Source organism: Miniopterus schreibersii, assembly GCF_964146895.1.
Source record: "Miniopterus schreibersii genome assembly, chromosome: 12".
NCBI classification, from domain to species: Eukaryota; Metazoa; Chordata; class Mammalia; order Chiroptera; family Miniopteridae; genus Miniopterus; species Miniopterus schreibersii.
This window is the reverse complement of record NC_138112.1, coordinates 3,715,320-3,737,080: the sequence shown is the minus strand read 5'-3', so window position 1 is coordinate 3,737,080 and position 21,761 is coordinate 3,715,320. Positions and strand designations below refer to the sequence as shown.

Below are 21,761 nucleotides of genomic sequence, written 5' to 3'. Positions count from 1 at the left end.
CTGGGTGTGTCCCTGGCCCTTCAGGTCCCTAACCAGCACTGTGCTGTCACCCAGCAGCTCGCCCGGCAGCTGGCCTCTGCGACCTGGAATCCCTGCCTGGTCGGAGCTACAAAGAGTTCGGTTCCGTCACTTGTAATAACGAGAGATGCCGTGTCAGAGCTGAGCACTGCCTGGCAAACCGCAACTGCTCTTTAAGCACCAACTGTGAATATTATTACTGTTAGCATCCCCAACGCTCTGCTCAGCTCGCTCCCTCGTTTTCTGCTCCTCCTGGGAATGGGAAGAGAGAGACTGGAGCAGGGGAAGGGCCAGGCCCCTCCTGACCTCCCATCCTTGCTCCTCTCGCTGCTCTCCACCCGGGTCCGCATGCTCCTGACGCAAGCAGAGGGCCTGACAGGCTCGGAAGGCGCTGCCTTCTCCCGCCTCGAGAAAAACAGCCTGCGTCACCCAGGCCACAGACAGCACGTCTCACTGAACCAGCCGGGGAACGGTGACACATCCTCCCCGGCCAGCTCCCGGCTGTGGCCCCCACAGACACAGAAGCAAGATAAGCAGCAGGAAAGAAACCCCGAGGAAGAGAAAGCGAATGGAAGATGCCCAGAGGAGGGAGGCAGGCGAAGGGCCGAGGGCCAGGCTGCAAGAGCGGGGAGGGGCAGCGCTGGCTCAGGCAGCAGCTGGGACAGGAGGAAGGGGCGCGGTGGAAGCAAGGAGGGGTGGGCTGCTGAGAGCACACGCGCTTTGGGAGAAACATCAGTCTCCACGCCATCGCCCTCCCCCAACACCCTGGCCGGGCCTACACCCGCCGTCCCCGTTGCCTCCTCCAAGCTTCCTGCATGCCCTGGTCACACTGTGGGGAGAAAATTCAACAGGCAGCTGCTATTCCTGCGAGCCTGTCACAGCCCCGCCCCGGCTGCAGGGCAGCTGCCCAGCGGGCAAGTCCTCTGCTGTCCAGGCAGCCTGCTGAACAGGGTCAGAAGCCCAAGGCCTAGCCCTGGAGGGCTCCGGGCACCCCTCCCCTCTGGCCAGCATGCTCGGTCTTCCTCCTAGAAGCCACAGCCTCCCATGGGGGTTCCTTCTGTGTGTCCCTCTAGGAGGGCTGGGCCCAGAGAAGCTCAGGCAGGGCAAATGGACTTCTGCAAAACTTGGGTGCTGTGCCGAAGGCAGCCTTGGCCTTCCTGTCTCCTTCGGTTTAAGGGAGGTCAGGGCAAGATATATCAGGACAGGGACTTGGTCTTCAGCCCTGGGCCCTCATGGGTACCTGTGTCTGTCATAAGAGAAAAGGGTAACAAATGGGTTCTGTATGTCGCACACTCACCCTGCTCCTATTCCCTGAAGAGACGATGATGGTGGAGATGCCACTGTCTACCACATCTCTGGAAGACACCTTACTGACCAGACAGCTTCACGAGCATTAACTCAAAAGACCATCAAAAGTACAGGGGGTGATGGGCCATTTCACAGGTTAGGAAGGTGAGGCTCAGTCATGCTACTTGCCCAAGGTCCCACAGCTAACAACGGCATGGCCGGCATCAGCTCCCGAGTCTGTGGATACCACATGCCATGCTCCTTCCACTCCATCTTCCTGCCTCCCGGCCAGCGTGGCCACGTGTGGGGCTGAGGAAATGCAAATGCTCACCTCACTCAAGACCAAGCTGCTTCCCTGGGTGGGGGTGTTCTTACCCAGGCTAGGGGGTAAGCCAGGGGGAGAAGAACCCAACGAGAGTTAGAGAGCTTTACTGAACTTCAGCACGCATTATGCCATGTTTTTCCTTTCCCAGTTTCTTGCCCAAATCTGCTCTGTCACTATGACTGACAGAGCACGGACCCTGGTAAGGCTGGGACCTTGGAGCCCCTCAGGAGGAAGGAGGGGACTGGCCTGTCAGCCATTGCTGGGCCCCAGCTGTTCACAGCTCTGCCCCATCACTCCCAGCTGAGCCCCCACATCAGCAGGCACTCTTGCCCCCCCCCCCCGCCCAGCCTCTACCTGCCTCACAACAGTGCTGGGCATCCCGTTGCCCTCTGCCCAGCAGAACATCAGTGCATCTATGCTAGGAGCTGGGCAGTGTCCAGGCCCTTGCAGGTGATCCTGTCCATTGGAGTTCAGCCTACAGGGGATGCCAACAGAATTACCAGCCAGCCCAGCAGCTGCCAGCCTTTCAGAATGGGTGGGCTAGATGCAGATCCCCTTCCTTCGGGTCTGGCTGAGAGTTAGGTTCCGGTGTAGAATTGAAACAGAGACCACCCCTACTCAAAAATATGTCCATGCTCACAGTATCCTCTCAAGGAGAGATTTTTAAATTTCACCAAATGCTTCCTTAAAAGGTAACTACTTCCCATCCTAACAGTCATTTATATCTTGGCCTAAGTTATTTTAATCAGATTGCTCTCCAAACAGCCAGGATCTGCCTGCATTTAGGGAGAGAAATTGGTGGAGAATAGGAGAGGAATTTTGGAACAAGACGTAATTTTGGAAAAAATGGCACCATTACTGTCCCAGTAACCAAATTAACAGACCTACGAATGACCTGCTGCTGTTCAGGACTTGGCTGCTCACTGGGGGCTCCACTCACACAGTCTCTGCCTTGTGGAGCTGCCGTCCAACTGAGTGGTGCTGGTCCACAGGCTGATACGTGGGGCTCAAGGGGGAGAAAGCACGGCCTGTCACCAGGCCCCAGAATCATACTGAAGGGACTGAGAACGCAGACGTGTCCCCAGCAGTGATGGGTGGCACCAACAGTCCCTGAGGTAAGGTGATAAAGTAGCGCTTTCCTTTGTGATCTTCCCCACACCCACACTCCCAGTCTAATCACGAGAAACAGGTCGGACAAATCCCGCTTGAGGGGTATCTTACACCTGACTAGCCTCCTCAAAATCGCCACGATGGGTGACCAAGGGCAAGTCCGAGACACTGTCTGGCCGGAGGAGCCTCAGGAGGCGTGACGACTAAACTAGCATGTTGTGCTGGGTGGGATCCAGGAACAGAAAGGGGACAGCAGAAAAAACTAAGGGAATCACAGTAAACTTTGGACTTTAGTTAATAAGGGTCAATATTGGTTCATTATCTGTGTGAAAAATATTATAAACGAAGCCACTTCCAAATGGTGGCGGAGCTGCCATCCCAGAGGAGCTGCCTTGCGCCTCTCACTCCTCCAGCTCTGGAGCGTTAGCCGGCGAGTCAGCCCTCCGGCTGGCCCAGGGCAGCACTGTCCCACTGACATCTGACCACCAGGCCCAAAACGAAGGACATTCCTTAAGATCAGCAGCACCACGCGTAGCTGAAGACCAGCAAACTCATCTGCACCTATGGGAAGTCCCTCCTTCTGCCCCACGTAGTCAGGCTCCGTCCCTACCCCGTCCCTATAAACCCCTGCTCACCGGCAACTGGAACACGGGGCTTCCGCCTGAATCCGGCTCCCCAAAGAGCTGTTCCTTTGGATCTCAAGTAAACGCTTGTCGTCTCTCACTTTAATCTTTTATTTTTAGGTCAACATTTGTAACAAACTTAAAACACTTCTGTAAGATATTAATAACGGGAAACTGTGGGTCTGTTGGGGAGGGCATACTGGAACTCTGTACTATCTGCTCAATTTTTTTGTAAATTTAAAATTGTTTTTAAAGGGCTATTAAAAATAATAAAACATTTTAAATTCAGTTAAACACAAAAACAGTCCCCTAACCCCATCCCATCACTTTCCCGGCAAGCAGTGCGAAGCCCTGGGCCCTGGTCTGGTTCAGCAGGACAGAGCCAAGCCAGCGAAGGCTTCTCAAGCTGCTTTTGAAACAAGGGTTTTGAGTCCAAACGGGTCACAGATGGATCTTTGCCCTCCAAGAAAATCATCCAGTTCCCTTGGCTCACATTTTAAATGCCCTTGAAATAAACAATTAAACCTCAATTATTCTGTTTAATAGCCTAAGTTAAAGTGATTGACCCCCTTACAAAGTTCTGGAGAGGGTCTGATGAGCCAGCAGGACTCAAGCCTGAGGCTGCAGAGAGTGGAGGGTGGTGGCATTCTAGGGGGCTAAGGGACTCTCCGTGGATGGACACCTGACTGAGCTCCCCTCACGGCCCCAAAGGCTGCTAGACAGACAGAAGCAGGGCCAGCTGCTTTTGGCCCAAACCTTCACTGCTGACACCTCCCAGGTGGTCCCTTCCCACTGGGTCCTCTACTGCTGCGCCGGCCCCAGCACCCTTCACTCACGAAGGGGGCACCCTGGGCCCACAGATCCCCATGACTCAGCTGTTTCTCTGGAGCCCAGAAACCATCCACCTGGCTGCACAAGGGGGGACGAGAGGGACAAAACCCTGTGTTACATAGCAGACGACTTACTTTTTAACCAAGAGATACCTTTCTCTTTAATATGGAGCAACTTCTTGGGAAGAGAAACAGGAAGAAAGTAACTGATCATGAAAGGAAAGAAGTCCCTTCCTTAGAAAGGGAAACAGAACTCACAAATCACAGGCACAGGCCTGTCTTCCGGAAGTCTCCCTGGAGACCCCAAGCTAGGGTGGGCACAGTGTCTTGCTGCCACCCCGTCCCCACAGACGTCTCAGCCATTATCCCATGGGCCTCTCATAATAGCCCTCAGAGGCAGCACAGCACAATGCTTGTGGCCACCGCCAGCTCAGGCAGTTCCAGATGAGTCAAGGGGCAGGACCCTGGCTGCTGCTTGCTGGCACGACCAGGCCCCTGTCCCTGAGGGGCTCTCAGTCCAGCTGCAGGGAGTCTGGTTGGCGGGCAGCATCCACAGAAGCTCCAGGCTGGCAGGCATGAGTGAGTCAGGCCAGCAATAGGACCACCTCCTCCACACGCCTGCTAACAAAGGACCATTCAAGAGAGGCCAAACAGGCAGTCCCAGGGGCAGAAACAAACTCTGAGCAGCTGTGGGGGAGCCAAAGGCCCAGGGGCCAAACCCACCTGACCCACCCACAGCCACACCACAGTGACCAGGCAACCTCTGCCCAACAGCCCACCTCCCTGAAATCCCAGCTCAGACCTTTGTGTTTGAGCCTGCAGAGTACCTTGCATATATTCACACAGTCTTGCTTGGGGGTGGGGGTGGGGGTGGCCTCGGGAGAACCCTGGCCCACAGGGCCTGCTTGGAATCTGTCCTAGGTCTGGGTGGTGAGGGTGGGGTACATGCGCATGCATGGAGTTTACCCAACCTTGCTTATCTTGGCTCCAGGAAACACACTGTCCCCTCCCTCCCGACATGTGCCATTTCCCCTATCCCCACAGAGCCACCGACTACACGTCTCCACATACTGTCATCACTAGTGAGTGTGTCTCCCCCATCAGACTATGAGCTCAGAGGCAGAGCCACATTCTAGGTATGTCAGAATCTCCAGAGCTCAACATAGTAGCTGCTCAATAAATACTGATAACTAACTAAATGGTGCTTCATAATCCAGTCTAAGCTCAGAATAACCTAAAGATCTGTGTTGAATTTCTAAGGAATTTTAAAAGGTTCTCAGTGCCTCCAGCCTCCACCTCATTTCTGCTCTCTAGGTCTCGGTCAACTTCCAATCAAACAGGTGCCAGTGCCAGTGCCAGCACCTGTCCTTATAAGCAGGCAATGGAGAGCCATAGGTCTGACATAACTGGACTGATCAGGTAAGAGAGAATGGACTGGGACTGAGGCGATGGAACTGCAGAGTCCATCACAGGGGTCTGGGGGGGAGACTGCAGTTGGCTGAGGTGAGAGGGCGTGAGAACCTGTGAGCACATGCTCTCTATGTGTTAGGTATGCTAGATTATGTCGTGTGTGCAAGCGTGAGTGAGCCCGTGAGTGAGGGGGGGTCACATCAGTGGGTCTACCCGAGCAGGAGAGCTCTGGTGAAAGGGAAACCATTATTTCACAGCTCTGTGAAATGAAGCCCACAGAGCCTGGCACCTCAGAGGGACTCAATTAACATTTGTTAAAATGATGTATGAGTGAATTTAAGACATTGGCCTCGGGTCTCTTCTGAAGCCTGGCTTTGCCCTTCAGCTATGCCGGGTCATAGTCAGTCCAACTAGACCATCCCTCATTCCTGGCCCCCTCCACCCCAGATCAGATATTCTGAGCTGGAGCAGCCACACTCCAGCATTCCAGCCCTCACCCCGGACCTTGTGCTCCTTCGCATATATTTCTAACAGACTCCCAGTTGACTTCACACTTCCCCAGGTCAGGTTCTCTCCTCCTGCCTCCTATTCCAGAGCAAAAATGCTGCCAAACTGGCCTCAAGCATTTGTCAGGGCTGGAGACACTGCTTCTCCTCCTGTCCCACTCTCCAACTGGCCAAAGGCTCTCCCTACCCCTCCGGAGGATTTCACAGAAGGAAGGCCCTGGATCTCATCTTCTCCAGAGGATGCTTCTTTCAAGACTCTGCCCAACCCCAGCTTTGGTTCTGGCAGAAGACAGCAGAGAGACCAGTGTCTAGGAGGGGCGGCTCCCACAGTGCAAGAGAAGAAAACTTGGTCTCAGTTTCTTGGGCATCTGAGTGCAAGGAGGAGGCTTTCTCTGGAGTAAACAGAGACCAGCCCCCTTTCTGCTCAGCTCAGCTGCAACCCTGCTTTACGAAAAAATGATTACAGTTCGGTACCTAGAGAGAAAAGGGATCTCTTTCAGGTTGTATAATCTACAAACATTTAGAGGAAGAAATGCCTTTGAAATCATAGACCCTAACCCCCCTAAAAAAAAAAAGGCAATGTTGACAGACATGGAAATAGATGTGGAAATTGAGGTCTAAAATCTTGGAGGTTTTCAGTTGCTTAAGATCAGTTTAAACCATTTCTGGCTTTCACCAAAAGCCCAACTTACATCCAAAAAATATCTGTGGAGTAGCACTTACCCTTGGGGCAGAGCCTGGACGAGAACCTGGGTCTATGCCTCCAGGCTCATAGCCTTTATGCTGCAGGTCTCTGCCTCCGGGGGCTGGGGCTGTCAGGACTGTTTAATTTCCTCAGGGCACTCAGGCAGAAGCTGGTGGGTGATTTGTTAGACAGTGAGACCTGGGGCTGCCTGGCACAGTCTGCCTGCCATCCAGATGGCAGCCACCTAAATCCAACAGGGCTGGGGGGCAGGGAGTGTGTACTCTGATTGACAGGGAGTTTCCAGGGTCTAGGGAACTGCTCCTTTTTGCCACACCTTCCAAAAAACCATAATGAAGCAGGCTCCCCCCCACTAAGGACCCACCCTTGGAAGGGACATACCAGTCCCCAGAGAATTGCTATCAGTAAGAAAAGAAGGCAAGAGATGTGAGACAAGGAGTGTGGGGTCACAAATCCTAGATGAAGGGTCAGAAGGCCCCATCACTACTGGTGTGTGAGCCTCAATTTCCCATCTGAGCCTCAGTTTCCCCATATACACGATGTCTTCAAGGTCGCTTCTGGCTCTAAGGTCAGGGACTGTCTTCCTCCTCACCTTCATGTCCCCAGCAACTAACACATAGAAGATACTTAAACCAGTTCACTGAATGACTGAATGAGATGTGTCCTCAGTCCAAGGATCACAGAGGCCAGGGAGAAGACTCGTGCCTCCAGCGTCTACCACCTGATCACAGAATCCACAGGTCTCGGAAAAGCCCTGGTGATCCTGGAGCCCTCTGCAAACCTGCTTCCTCTCTTGAAGCACAGATGTGGTTGGAGGAGCCAAGCAGGAAAACGTGCCTGGGGACAGAGGGAGGCCTGGACCCCAGACAGGAGATCGCCCTACTTGCACTTTATTAACTCACCTGGCCCCTCTCCTTCGTGGCCCTCTTTCCCCATTTGTCGCCTCGCCCAGCCCTTCCCTGTCCTCCCTTGCTCTCCTTGAATAGTCACCTTTTCCTGCCTCCTCTGTGGAGGCTCGGAGCCTTCTGCTGGTCCCAGATTGCCTGATCCTCTGTTAGGCACAGAGGCTCAGGGCTGAGCAGAGACCCCCCAAGATGTCCAGGAGCCTCAGGCTTTCTCAGAGGCAGGGCAAGGAGAAAGTAGCAGGGAAGAGATTTAAATTCTGGTCTGAGATTGGCCTCTGGAGTCTAGCACCCAGGCGACGGGCTCCCTTGGAGGGGATCTGGAAGTGCGCTTCTCTCTATCTCCCTCTCAGGGTCCCTGGGGCGATGTTTCCCTCCAGGCCTCCTGGGCCTTCCCTTTACACCCTGGCAGGGAGCCTGATAAGGCAGGACATGCTTGTCTTCCAGCTGGGACCTATCTAGAAGTACCGTGTGTGTGTGTGTGTGTGTGTGTGTGTGTGTGTGTGTGTGTGTGTGTTAGGGAAGCGATGGAATGGGTGTGTGTGTGTGTGTGTGAGGGAAGCAATGGTATGGGTTATAGTGTATGTGTGTGTGTGTGTGTGTGAGGGAAGCGATGGAATGGGGGTGTGTGTGTGTGTGTTAGGGAAGTGATGGAATGGGTTAGTGTGTGTGTGTGTGTGTGTGTGTGTGTGAGGGAAGCGATGGAATGGGTGTGTGTGTGTTAGGAAAGCAATGGTATGGGTTATAGTGTATGTGTGTGTGTGTGTCAGAGAAGCGATGGAATGGGTTAGTGTGTGTGTGTGTGTGTGTGTGTGTGTGTGTGTGTGTGAGGGAAGCGATGGAATGGGTTAGTGTGTGTGTGTGTGAGGGAAGCGATGGAATGGGTTAGTGTGTGTATGTGTGTGTGTGTGTCAGGGAAGCGATGGAATGGGTGTGTGTGTGTGTGTGTTAGGGAAGCGATGGAATGGGTTAGTGTGTGTGTGTGTGTGAGGGAAGCGATGGAATGGGTTAGTGTGTGTGTGTGTGTGTGTGTCAGGGAAGCGATGGAATGGGTTAGTGTGTGTGTGTGTGTGTGTGTGTGTGAGGGAAGGGATGGAATGGGTTAGTGTGTGTGTGTGTGTGTGTGTGTCAGGGGAGCGATGGAATGGGTTAGTGTGTGTGTGTGTGTGTGTGTGTCAGGGAAGCGATGGAATGGGTGTGTGTGTGTGTGTGTTAGGGAAGCGATGGAATGGGTTAGTGTGTGTGTGTGTGTGTGTGTGTTAGGGAAGCGATGGAATGGGTTAGTGTGTGTGTGTGTGTGTGTGTGTGTGTGTGAGGGAAGCGATGGAATGGGTTAGTGTGTGTGTGTGTGTGTGTGTGTGTCAGGGGAGCGATGGAATGGGTTAGTGTGTGTGTGTGTGTCAGGGGAGCGATGGAATGGGTGTGTGTGTGTGCCTGTGAGCAGGGACAATAGGATGGCACCGTGGGGGGTGCTGAGATCTGTGCATGGTGTATTTGCCATGCATGTGATATGATGTACGTGTGTCAGTGATGGGGTGTGTGCAGCAAGGTTCGCATGTCCGTGTGTTGGGGGGTGTCTGTGACGTGTAGTATGGGGGTGAGTGGAGTGGGTAACGGGGCCGTGTCAGCTGGGGGGAAGCTGGCTCTGCAGGGTCCCCTGCCCAGAGCAGCCAGGAGCCCCAGGACCTAGGCAGCCATGTTGGGGGGAGGGGAGGAGACGCGGAGGGAGGAAGGGGCAGAAAAGGGGGGAGGCTGAGAATTAGAGGAGTTTCCATGGCAACTACCAGGCAGGTCACATGGAAAGGCTGAGGTGCTGAAAGAGACAGACACAGCCTCACATCCACAGTATGCGGGCACCAGGCCCCCGGGCGGGGTCCCTTCCTCCGTCTCCAAACCTGGAGCCCGGCCCAGGCGGAGAGCGGAGCCGGAGACAAAGGGAGGGAGACGGGCGCGGGAGGGCGCGGGGTGGGAGGGCGCGGGGCGGGCGCGGGAGGGCGCGGGGCGGGCGCGGGAGGGCGCGGGTGGGCGCGGCCCGAGCAGCCCGGCCCCACGCCCCGAGTGGGCAGCCGTCCCCCCGCGGCGGCCCCGCTCCCGCCCCGGGCTCCCCACCAGCCACCACTTGTAAGAGCCCGGAGCAGGCGCCCAGCGGGCTGCTCTTCCAACTCTCCCCGAAGCGCAGGGCACACAATGGGGGGTCTGCCAGGGAAGGGGCTGGGAGGAGGGGGTCCGGGGCTACCTGGAAGAGATCGGGCCGAACGAGCAAGGGGGGAAACTGGGGCGCCCCAGCCCTCGCGCCTCCCGCCGCCCTGCCACTCCCCTGCCCGCGAGGTCCATTTTGGATGGCTCGCGGGCCCACAGCCCGCCCCTCCCAGGCCCCGCTCCGGCGCCCCAAGGGGAGGACGCCCCCGGGGGGGCGGTGCAGCCCCTTCCCCTTCTCCCAGAGCCCGCGGCCCGCCCCACGCCGGCGCCCTGCAGCCCCGGCTCGCCCACCGCGGGCCTGCTCCCCGGCCTCTGCCCCGACGCCCCTCCTTCACCGCCGCCCGCGAAGACGCTCGCCCCCAAACAAGCGGACCCCGCAGGTCCCGGCCCCGCGACCCATCCCCGGCCGAGCGCCTCGCCCCCGGGAGGGGACCCAACTGTGCCGCCTCCGCGGCGCTTACCTGCGCGGCGCGGGCCTCGGAGGGAAGCCCCAGGACGTGCGGAGTCCGCGAGCTGGGAGTGGCGCCCGCGGCGGGCTGCGCGGCGGCCAGGCTCCGTTTTCCCGCCTCCCTGGTCCCTCGGGGCGGGGGCGGGGCGGGGCTCGGCGGGGCGGGGCGGGGGCGGGGCGCCGCTCGGTACAGCCGCCGGGTCGCTGGCTGCCGGCTGGCCACGCAGACCCTGTCCCCGCCCCCGCCCGGCGCCCGCGCCCCCCGCCTCCAGCCCGGGCTGCGCCCCCCGCCCCCTCCCTGCGCCCGCGCCCCCGCCCCGCGCCCGCGCCCCCCGCCCCCGCCCCCTCCCTGCGCCCGCGCCCCCGCCCCGGCCCCGCGCCCGCGCCCGCGCCCCCCGCCCCCGCCCCCTCCCTGCGCCCGCGCCCCCGCCCCGGCCCCGCGCCCGCGCCCCCCGCCCCCTCCCTGCGCCCGCGCCCGCGCCCCCGCCCCGCCCCCGCGCCCGCGCCCCCCGCCCCCGCCCCCTCCCTGCGCCCGCGCCCCCGCCCCGGCCCCGCGCCCGCGCCCCCCGCCCCCGCCCCCTCCCTGCGCCCGCGCCCGCGCCCCCGCCCCGCGCCGCCCCGCGGGTGGGAAGGGAGCCCGCGAAGGGCGCCCCTCGGAGGAGCCGCAGGGCTGTCGCCGCGCGCGGGGTGACCCCCGGCCGCCGGGCTCTCCAACGCAGGGACGGAGCTGGTGTCGCTCCGCACAGTAAACTAGGGGAGCCGGGCGTCGGGTGCGATCCCCGCGCCGCGGGCAGCCGGCTCGTGGGGCCGCGCGGAGGGCCGTGCCTGTCATTCAGCGAGAGCCGGGGTGCTGGGGCGCGGACCCCATCCTGGCCCTGCCAGGCCGCAGCACTGCCCCCTCCCAAGCCCACTCCTCAGGCCCAAGTTCAAGATGGAAAACTGCCTTGGAACATTTAAATCCGAGTCCCGCGCGCTCCGCCTGTGGCCTGACCCAGGGCCGTCGCTGCCCGAAGGGGCGAGGCCACAAGCACAGCGGCGGGGCCCTCGGGCGGAGCCCAGGGTGGAGCCCAGGAAGCCCCGCTGCCGGAGCGCTCGGGCCTGAGCCCCGACGGGGGCCCTGAGAGAGGCCGGGCAGGGCGGGGCCTTCGTCACCACCCCAAACGGGGGGGGGGGGGAAGTAGGGAGAGGCCCGGCCCTGCCTCTGACACCCCAATCCTGGGCCTGTTTCTCACGTGCGGCCCCGCCAGCCCAAACCCTGCATGGTGTAATTGTTTAATAAATGGTTTGGTCTTAAAACCTCATGGCAGGAAATACACGTCAATGCAAGAGAGCTTGGCACAGATCTGGAAGCCGTAGATGGCCACTGAGAGCGCGGCCCTGGGGAGGGCCGCTGTGATCCATGTGACTACACAGACTGTCACCTTTGTGCCCCTGACTTTTCCTCGGCAAGCTGAGGACTAGGTTACAGTGTCCTCCCTCTTCTTTTGCTCTGAGAGAGATCAAACCATGCCACTTGCTAGGCCTGTGTCCTTGGGCAAGAAGATGAATCCCTCCCAGATGCCCTTGAAGGCTGCCTGTTGGCCAACTCTGTGCTGCTTTTTGGAGTTTCTACTGGCGAGGACACGTCAAAACCCGCCTTTGCAAGCCTGTTAGGGAGAGGAAAGACCAGGGGTCAGAACTCAAAGCTGAGCCACTTGTTAGTACCAGCCCTTTTCCTGCCAGAGAATTCAAGGTGTTTGGCCACATTACTCCCCAAGGCCTGTGTCTGACACTACTGACCAGTGACAGGTGGCAGAGGGATACCAGAAGCTACATTCACATGAGGAAGGTGGTGGCTTGCCTCTCAAGTGGTGTTTCTTCCCGGTCTGTCAGGGGGCACTGCTGAAGGAGTTTGGGGTGACACAGCTGTGAGGTCAAACATAAGCTTGTTCTAAAGGGAGCATGTCTCGTGGGAGCAGAAACACTTCCAGTGCCTACCCTATGGCACATGCGGGCATGGGTGAAAAGATCACAGGCTGCTCCACCTTCCAACAAGTGGATTGATTGATATGAGGAGCTACCCTTCACTGAGCCCTGGGTACACTGCTAAAAGGAAGGACACACTAATATGTGGGATTTTTATCATATGCCCCATGAATAATTGTGCAATTAAAACATGGCTCAAAGCCCTGAGGGTGTAGCATTTGAGAAGTGAGCAGAAGAGTCAGCAGATGTTAAGGAGATGAGGTGAAGAAGCCAGGATTGGACTGATGGTCAGGCTTGGGAAATGATTCTGACACAGAACAGAAGCAACATGTGCAAAGGCCCTGAGGCAGAAGGAGCATGGCACGAAAGAAGCCATTGTGACTCTGAAACAGAGGAGACAGGCGGGAGAAGGAAGCAGGCACCAGACCAGGCCGGCCTGGTAGTCATGTCCAGGATGAATCCAACCTTTATCCTCAGGTAGTGGGAAGCCTCTGAAAGGCACCAACAAACTGTTGCAAGCAAGGACTGAGGAGTGGCTGGCTGTTGCCAGGGGCCTCTCCAGCCAGGAGTCGGGCTGGCAGGACGGTAGTGCTAATGTGAAGTTAGAAAATGGGCCTGAATCCCAACCGAAGGAACCGTGCTTCCCTAGAGACTTGAGGAGCAAAGAAAGAGAGAGCTGGGGCAGGGGTGTGCAGCCATGGTGGGGGTAGAGAGAGAAACCTTTCTGAAATACTCCTCCCTCCACCTCCCTCACAGAGCTGGAGCCACAGGTGACCTCAGGTTGGGAGAACAGCATAGCTGTTGGGGGCATAAAGGACTTCTCTCTGCTTCAAAATGTGTGCGCAGACTGACGAACTTACAACTGTGCAGCCCAAACCCCATCTGGATAGCACTTGCCCTGGCTCCCTGACACTGTGGCAAAAATAGCTCTTCCTTGTGTCAGTGCCTGGGTCACACAGAGCAGGGAACATTAAAGTGGGAAGACCAGTGGGAAGTCTTGGAGATGGGCCAAGGAAGCTTTTGGGGTGCCATTTCATCCTGGGGTGCAGAGTGAAAAACCAGAGCAGATCCTGCCCACTGTGGATGCCCAGGGCAGGCAGCCCAGATGTTCCACAATGCTGTGTTGATCATTTGGAATCAAAATTACTTGAGAAACTTCCGGGCAAGAAGAAAACTCCGACTTCTCTATTCCCTTAAAAGCATGAGATGAATCTCCCAGACGATGGGCGCCCTCCCTGCTCCTGAGGGCCTAGAGACACCTTTATCATAAGAGTCCAAAGAACCCAGGGTGAGAAGTGTGTAAAACGAACCTAGTGACGCCTTTATTGATTTTTTACCCAAGCCCAAAGTTTGTTCGGATTCCTCACTGAGGAGTATCCAAACCTTACATAGATTCCTTTCCAATGAGCACTAACACTCTTTGTCCTGTCAGTTTCTCACAATTTATTGTTTGTCTAAAAAATAGAAAAAGGTGTCTGGTTTGATCATGTCTCTGAAACTCACTTTATGATCTGAGCAAGATATTGTGATTCTCCCATGGGTACATGTTAAATTGTGTGTTTTTGTGTGATATTCTAGTCTTGTGTCAATTTTATTACTAGCTCAACCATAGGAACTAAGAGAGGGGAATGGGAATTCTCTCCACCCCACCCTCCAGCCAAATGCTAAGCCCCCAGCCCCTCAGACAAAACCGTTCCCCAACTCCTAGGCTGGAAGAGCTTGCTCACTTCCAAACCACTCCTCCTCCCGGCCCCTCCCTCCCTCACTGCTCTTTCTCTGCAACTCTGGCTTCTCCCTTAAGCAGCTGTGCTGAGAGCTTACAATGGGGTCAAGTTAGTCTATTCAACAAACAGTGCCTCCCAAAAAACAAACTAGACCGCTTTCTTACACCATATTCAAGAAAAACTCAGAATGGATCAAAAACTTAAATGAAGACTTGAAACCATAAAAATTATAGAAAAAAGCATAGGTGGTAAACTCTGACATTTCTCATCAATATTCTTTTATGATATGTCTCCTCAGGCAAGGGAAACAAACAAAAACATAAACAAATGGGACTACATCAAACTAAAAAGTTTTTTCACAGCAAAGGAAAAGATAACCTACTGAATGAGAGAAGATATTTGCCAATGGCACATGAGATAAAGGGTTAATATCCACAATTGATAAAGAACTCATACAGCTCAATACCAAAAAACCCCAAATGATCCAATTAAAAAAATGGGCAGAGGACCTGAATAGACACTTCTCCAAAGAAGACACACAGATGGCCAAGAGACGTATGAAAAGATGCTCAATGTCACTAATCATCACAGAGTTGCAAATTAAAACCACAATGAGATATCACCTCAAACCTGTCAGGATGGCTCCATCAATAAATCAGCAAACGACAAGTGCTGGTGAGCATGTGAAGAAAGGGGAGCCCTCGTGCACTGCTGGTGGGAATGCAGACTGGGGCAGCCACTGGGGAAGCAGTATGGAGTTACCTCAAAAAATTAGAAATGGAACTGCCTTATGACCCAGCCATTCCACTTTTGGGAATATATTCCAAGAAATCCAAAACACTAATTCAAAATGATATATGCACCCCTATGTTCATTGCAGTGTTATTTACAATAGCTAAGATTTGGAAGCAACCAAAGTAGAAGAGCGGATAAAAAAAAGCTGTGGTACATTTATACAAAGGAATATTACTCAGCCAAAAAAAATGAAACCTTACCATTTGTGACAACATAGATGGACCTGTTATGCTAAATGAAATAAGTCAGAGGCAAATACCACGTTTTCACTTATATGTGGAATCTGAAGAACAAAATAAATGAACAAACAAAAATAGAGTCATAGATGCAGAGTATAAACTGATGGCCGCCAGAGGGGAGGGGGCTGGGGGCTGGGTGAGAAAGGTGAGGGATTACGAATTGGTAGTCACAAAACAGTCACGGGGATGTAAAGTACAGCACAGGGAATATGTCAATAATATTGTAATGACTATGTGTGGTGCCAGGTGGATACTTGAATTATTGGGAGGACCACTTTGTAAGTTGTCTGTTTGTCTGGCCACTGTGCTGTACACCTGAAACCAATATAAAAGGGTGCTGAGTGTCAACTGTAATTGAAAAATAAAATTTACAAAAAAGAAAACAAAGTAGTTGTGTCAGGCTTTTGTGGCTCTGCTCTGCCGGATTCTGGAACAACCCTGTCCACAGCCATGGTTTTAGTGCTCACTTGGGCCTGGTCCTCACCCCAGAGACCCAGCCAAACACCCGGGAAGCAGAGCTGCGCACACTGGGTTCATCTTCCCACCCAATAGCCTTCCTCGGTCCCCGATTGTCACCGCCTGGCCCATTACTCATCCTCGCTGCTCCCAGCACTGCTGCTGCTCTAGGCCGGGCTCGGAGGGACCAGCCTCGCACTGGCGACTCTGGCTCTGTCTCCCCACCCCAGGCTACTAACTCTTGTTTGGGAGAGTTATTTTCCAAAACACAGATATGGTTTCAAACCTTCAGTGGTTCCCTAGTTTTTAGTAGTTAAAATCCAACTTTAAAAAAAAAAATTTTTTTTTACTAAATGATGAACATTTCAACAAATTAAAATCCAAAACAGTTTATATCATAAACTCTTCAAGTATTAATTACTCTTTCAAAATCATGAGTTACATTATGTTTATAATTTTTGTCTGTATGAAGACTCTGAATTAGCCAGAGAAGTTAAAGCTTAAGTTTCCTTTAAACATTTAAAAAAATTTTTTAACCACAGGTTACATTTACTATTTTATTAGTCTCAGGTGTACAGCATAGTGATTAGACATTTATGTAACTTACAAGGTGATCCCCTCGATAAGTCCAGCACCCGCCACACACCATGCGTAGTTATTACGTGATTGACTATATTCCTTATGCTGTGCTTTACATCCCTGCCACTATTTCATAATCCCTTCCCCTCCTCACCCAGCCCCCAAACCCCCTGCCATCTTTGTTCTCTGTAACTATGAGTGTGTTTCTGTTTTATTTGTTCATCTATTTTGTTTTTTAGATTCCACATTTAAGTGAAATCACATAGCATTTGTCTTTCTCTGTCTGACTTATTTCCCTCTAAGGGCATCCATGTTGTCGCACGTGGTGGGATTTCATTCCTTTTCGGTCTGTGTAATATTCCTTTGAATATATGTAGCACCTCGTCTTTATCCAGTCTTCTCTCGATGGACACCTAGGTTGTTTCCATGTTTTGGCTATTATAAATAATGCTGCAGTAAACATAGGGATGCATACATCTTTATGAATTATTGTTTTGAATTTCTTCAAATAAATACCCACCAGTGGGATTGCTGGGTCATATGGTAGTTCTATTTTTTAACTTTTTTAACAAATATATCTTTATTGACTTCAGTGAGAGGAAGGGAGAGGGAGAGAGAGGTAGAAACATCAATGGTGAGAGAGTCATTGAGCAGCTGCCTCCCGCACGCCCCCGACTGGGGATCGAGCCCGCAACCCGGGCCTGTGCCCTGACCAGGAATCGAACCCCGATCGCCTGGATCCTAGGTCGATGCTCAGCAGCTGAGCCACACCCGGCTGGGCCTATTTTTTAACTTTTTGCGAAACCTCCATACTGCTTTCCACAGTGGCTGCATCGGTTTGCAAACCTACCACCAGTGTAAAGGGCCCCTTTTCCCCACACCCTCGCCAACACTTGCTGTTTGTTGGCTCCTTGATGATAGTCATTCTGACAGGTAGGAGGTGGTATTTATTGTGGTTTTAATTTGCATTTCTCTGATGATTAGTGACATTGAGCATCTTTCCTATTGGCCCTCTGTATGTCCTCTTTGGAGAAGTGTTTATTCAGGGTCTCTGCCTATTTTTTTATTGGATTGCTTGGGGGTTTTTGGTTTTAAGTTGTATGAGTTTCTTAAATATTTTGTTATCAACCCCTTATCTGACGTGTCACTGACAAATATCTAGTTCAATTCAGTAGGCTGTCTTTTTGTTTTGTTGACAGTGTCCTTTGCTGTGTAAAAGCTTTTTTATATGTCTTTTGTTTGTCTTGTCCAAGAAGACATATCCAAAAAATATTGCTAAGAGAGATGTCGAAGAGTTTACTGCTTATGTTTTCTTCTAGGAGTTTTATGGTCTTGATTCTTACATTTAAGTCTTTAAATCCATTCTGTGTTTCATCTTGCCTATAGTGTAACGAGGTGGTCTAGTTTCATTTTTTTGCATGTATCTGTCTGGTTTTCCCAACACCATTTATTGAAGAGACAGCCTTTACCCCATGGTATATTCTTGCCTCCTTTGTCATAGGTTAACTGACCATATAGCCATGGATTTATTTCTGGGCTCTCTCTTCTGCTCCATGATCTACCTGTGTGTTTTATGCCAGTACCAAGCTGTTGTTGTTTTTTTCTGTTTGTTTTTTTAAAAAATATCTTTATTGATTTCAGAGAGAGGAAGGGGGAGGGAGGGAGAGATAGAAACATCAATGTTGAGAGAGTCATCCATCGGCTGCCTTCTGTACGCCCCCCACTGGGGATCCAGCCTGCAACCCGGGCATGTGCCCTGACTGGGAATCGAACTGAGATCTCCTGGATCCTAGGTCGACGCTCAGCGGCTGAGCCAGGCCCTGCCAGGCAGTACCAAGCTGTTTTGATTACTATAAGTTTGTAGTATAGTTTACTATCTGGTAGCAGGATACATCCAACTTCGTTCTTCTTAAGATTGCTATGGCTAGTAGGGGTCTTTTGTGATGCAAATTTTAGGATTATTTGTTCTAGTTCTGGGAAGAAAATTTCATTGGTGTTTTGATAGGGATTGCATTGACTCTGTAGATTGCTTTGGGTAATATGGAAATAAAATCTAGCTTCTTAACATGACATTCCATCTTTACCACCAACACCCTTTTCTGTTTCATCTCCTGAGACGTTCTGTGCCCTGCCTTCCCCATCCCATCAAGCTGATCACCCCAATCCTTACTGTTTCCAAGCCCAAGAGGGCCAACCACAATTACCCAAGTACACTGCTTGCTTTTCTGTCCCCAAACAATTACTCAGATAATTTTCTCTGCTTAAAACATCCTCTCTCTCACTTCTCTACTTATAAGAATCCTGCATACTGTGCGAAGCTAAATTTAAATGTCACCTTATTGAATGGAAGCTATCTTGTCCATGCTGTTGTGAACAGACTTATGCCTCTACGTCTGTCTTTGTACATATCAGAGTCAGAATTTTATTATGTCTAATTGCATGTGTGTGCTGCCCTAATAGAATGGGAAGTCCTTGGGGTCAGCTGGGCATCTTACTGCATTTATAGACCCCAGTGTCTTGCTTAGTAACACGCTTATTCTGGTTGAATTGAAATGAATTGCAGCTCACAAGACCCTACACGATCTTGCCCCAGGCAGCCTCTTCAGATCCATGTTGACTGCTTTCCTGCTTGCTCTCTCTCCGGTCAGCAGTCTCTCAGCTTAACCAAAGGGTCTTCAGCGCTGGCCCCCTGAGCACTGGTACTTTGGGCCCAGACCGTGCGTGTGAGATGCATTTTCTTTATTCTCTCTTACCAAGGTGAGCGGATGCAGCAGCTTGTGCTGTCGAGGCTGCAAGCAGAAGAAAAGTGGGTGGTGCTTCTCACAGGGCTCCTGGGCCAGGCTGCCTGAGAGGAGGAGCGGCGGCCCTGTCACTGACACTGGGGTTAAAGCAGGACGCCTCCGGCTGTCTGTGGAGCTGTAGGGACGGGGCAGGATGGCAGACACCATTGTTCCCGAGAGCACGCGGGTTCCTTCTTTTTCCTTCCCATCAGAGCTGTTTTCCAGCTGAGCTGCAATGCACTCGGTTTAAACTGCTGGCTTTCGGATTCCTTTGCCACTAGGGGTGTCCACATGGCCCAGCTCTGGCCGAGGGGATGGGAAGAGGATTTTCCTAAGGGCCCTACGAGAGACACGGCAGTGCGCACCCTTGGCCTTCGCCCCTTCTCCTGCCTCGCCCGTCCCCTCTCCCTCTCCCTTCCTTGCCCCCCTCTCCCTCCTCTTTCCCCTGAAACCCGGTGTGATGCCTGGAGGTGGAGCAGCCGCCTTGGAGCCATGAAGAAAGAAGCCTCCCACTCAGGATGGCAGGGCAGGAAGCAGCAACAGCATCCGAATGGCTCCATTCTAGAGTTCTGTTTCATGAGAAAACTCAGCTCCCATTGCATAGATTCACAGCAGCTGGTCATCAGCTCCACGCAGTTAGCACGATCCTAACAGGAACAAGAGGGGCGGAGCAGCCGGGAGGACAGCCTTCCATCCTCTGACCGCCTTCCTCCCCTGGAAGGCCTCTGCTTGCCACCCTCAGCCCCCCGAGCACCCCGACCCGTGCCAGCACCGAGAGCGCAGACAGCGCCGTCCCTCCCTTGGAGTGTGTCCTGCAGGGCCCTGTTCCTTAGCTACCTTTACGTCAGGTCTTGATTTGGGGAAGGGAAGAAAGCAAAGGCAGCCATGGCAGGGGGTCTGAAATGAAACCTCGCTCTGCCCTTCCCCAGGAAACTATAACGCACGTCGGGAAACAAGGCGTGCCGAAGCCTGGGTGAGGTCTGTTTCTAAGTGAAAACTCCACAGCCACACCAATCCCAGCCGTTTGGAAGACCAGTTGCTGCCTGAATAACTGAAACTTGTCTTAGAAGTGTGAGCTGTCACCTCAAGGTGCTGATCTCAGTTATGAGCACACGCCTTCCAGGGCTGCTGGTCATCCAGACTGGAGCGCACGACACCTCCTCCCCCCAGCCTTTCCGCCCGGAAAATATGCCACCATGCCTGCTCCCGATGAATGCTAATGGAAGAAACCCAAGCGATGTGGCCCCTTAGAGACGCCGGAAATTCAATACATAATGGCTCCCTGGACAAGACCAGAATAGCTCCGCGCCTTCCTAGTGCAGGGAGTGGGCAGCCTTTCAGCATCAGCAGGCGTCTGAATCCCCGCCCTCCCTGCGTGCCCGGAGCCGGCCTTCACGGAGACAGCCACCTGTTTATCCTCATAGAGTTTTGTCCAACCCGCTGGGTCAGGCTCCAAACAGGCTGCAGCTGAGCTTTTGAGCCGCGGAGAATCGAGGCGACCCAGCAGACACCTCCCCTCAGTCTGTACACTGGCTTTGCAAGCTGAAAATCACCCACTAGCCCAGGCACGTTTGCCGGGCAAGTAAGACTGATCTGAATCCGCTTCCTTTCTTTTGCATCCCCACCTCCCCTGCCCACCCGAGCCTGAGCTGCAGTTTAAGAAAACAATGAAAGTGATTGGGGCTGGCAGGCTGTTGAACTTCTTTATAAGGAAGTCACGTGAAGCCTGCAGACTAACTGCCACGCAGAGAGAAGAACTTCCTCAGGGAAAACTCGAGGCCTGCAGACAGACCTGCACTTCTCCCGAGGACGCCTGGAACCCTGGGGGTGTGCCAGGCATCTTGGGGCAGCACCTAGCACCCTGAGGCTGCACCTGGAACCCTGGGGCTGCACCTGGAACCCTGGGGGTGTACCAGGCATCCTGGGGCTGCACCTGGAACCCTGGGGGTGCACCTGGAACCCTGGGGCTGCACCTGGCATCCTGGGGCTGCACCTGGCACCCTGGGGCTGCGCCAGGCATCCTGAGGCTGCACCTGGCACCCTGGGGGTACACCAGGCATCCTGGGGCTGAGCTTGGCCTGTCTTGGGAAGGGGCTCAACTCTGATGACAGTGGGCATCCAGGAAGGATGCTGGGCAGGTCTGCAGATCACTTGTGGCCATAGAGGCACTGCCTCTCTTATCTGTTTATAATGGACTCTTGGGTCCTTCGGCTTCTCCATCCCTCCCAGTCCTCCTGTAATTCAGTTATCTCTTTAATGACGATGTTCATGTAATTGCCTCTCAAACCAGAGGCATATTTGATGTCCACTATTTAAAGCACTATCTCTACTGGCTTTCATTTCTCAGGGTTTGTGTTGAAACCTAGGCGTGGCTGGTGGGCTCACCATTGGCCATTCGCTCTAGCAGTAAACGTCCAGTCCTTGGACACAACCACTTCCTGGCACGTTGTTAAAAAGAGAGTCCACAGTTGCCCTCCTAAGTTTAACTCACAACTTTATGCTTTAGAAACGGGAGGAGGGATGCGGTGAGTTAGCCAGGGGGTCAACTAAGTTGTTCGCTCTCCGCTGGTGAGTGACTTCAAGACCCGAAGCCTTGTTTCTGTTTTTAACTCTCTTCCCCCTCCTCCCCCACCCGCCAATATAATTGGTGTATAATCGGTATTTGCTGAATGCAAAAGACAAGAATGACTTTGACAGAGGAAAACGACACGTATTAGTTAGCCCCACGCTGCCGCTCCGAGGGGGCCTGAGGGGCGGCAGGTCTGACAGAGGGAGAGCAGGCTTCCTGAGACAGTCACGCACCTCGGGCACAGCACACTCATCTAAAGCCTCTTTTTAAATTACTGTAAATCGTGTTTACGG

General features: G+C 53.7%; 1 protein-coding gene across 1 annotated transcript in view; it reads right to left on the bottom strand.

Moving 5' to 3' along the window:
* The window catches only part of FXYD6 (FXYD domain containing ion transport regulator 6), a 30,031-nt gene extending 19,532 nt beyond the window's left edge, over positions 1-10,499 (bottom strand). Inside the window, exon 1 of the mRNA XM_081155590.1 lies at positions 10,375-10,499. The gene's annotated coding sequence lies outside the window, so the exon portion shown is untranslated. The remainder of the gene's footprint in view (positions 1-10,374) is intronic.
* Between the last annotated feature and the right edge of the window lie 11,262 nt (positions 10,500-21,761).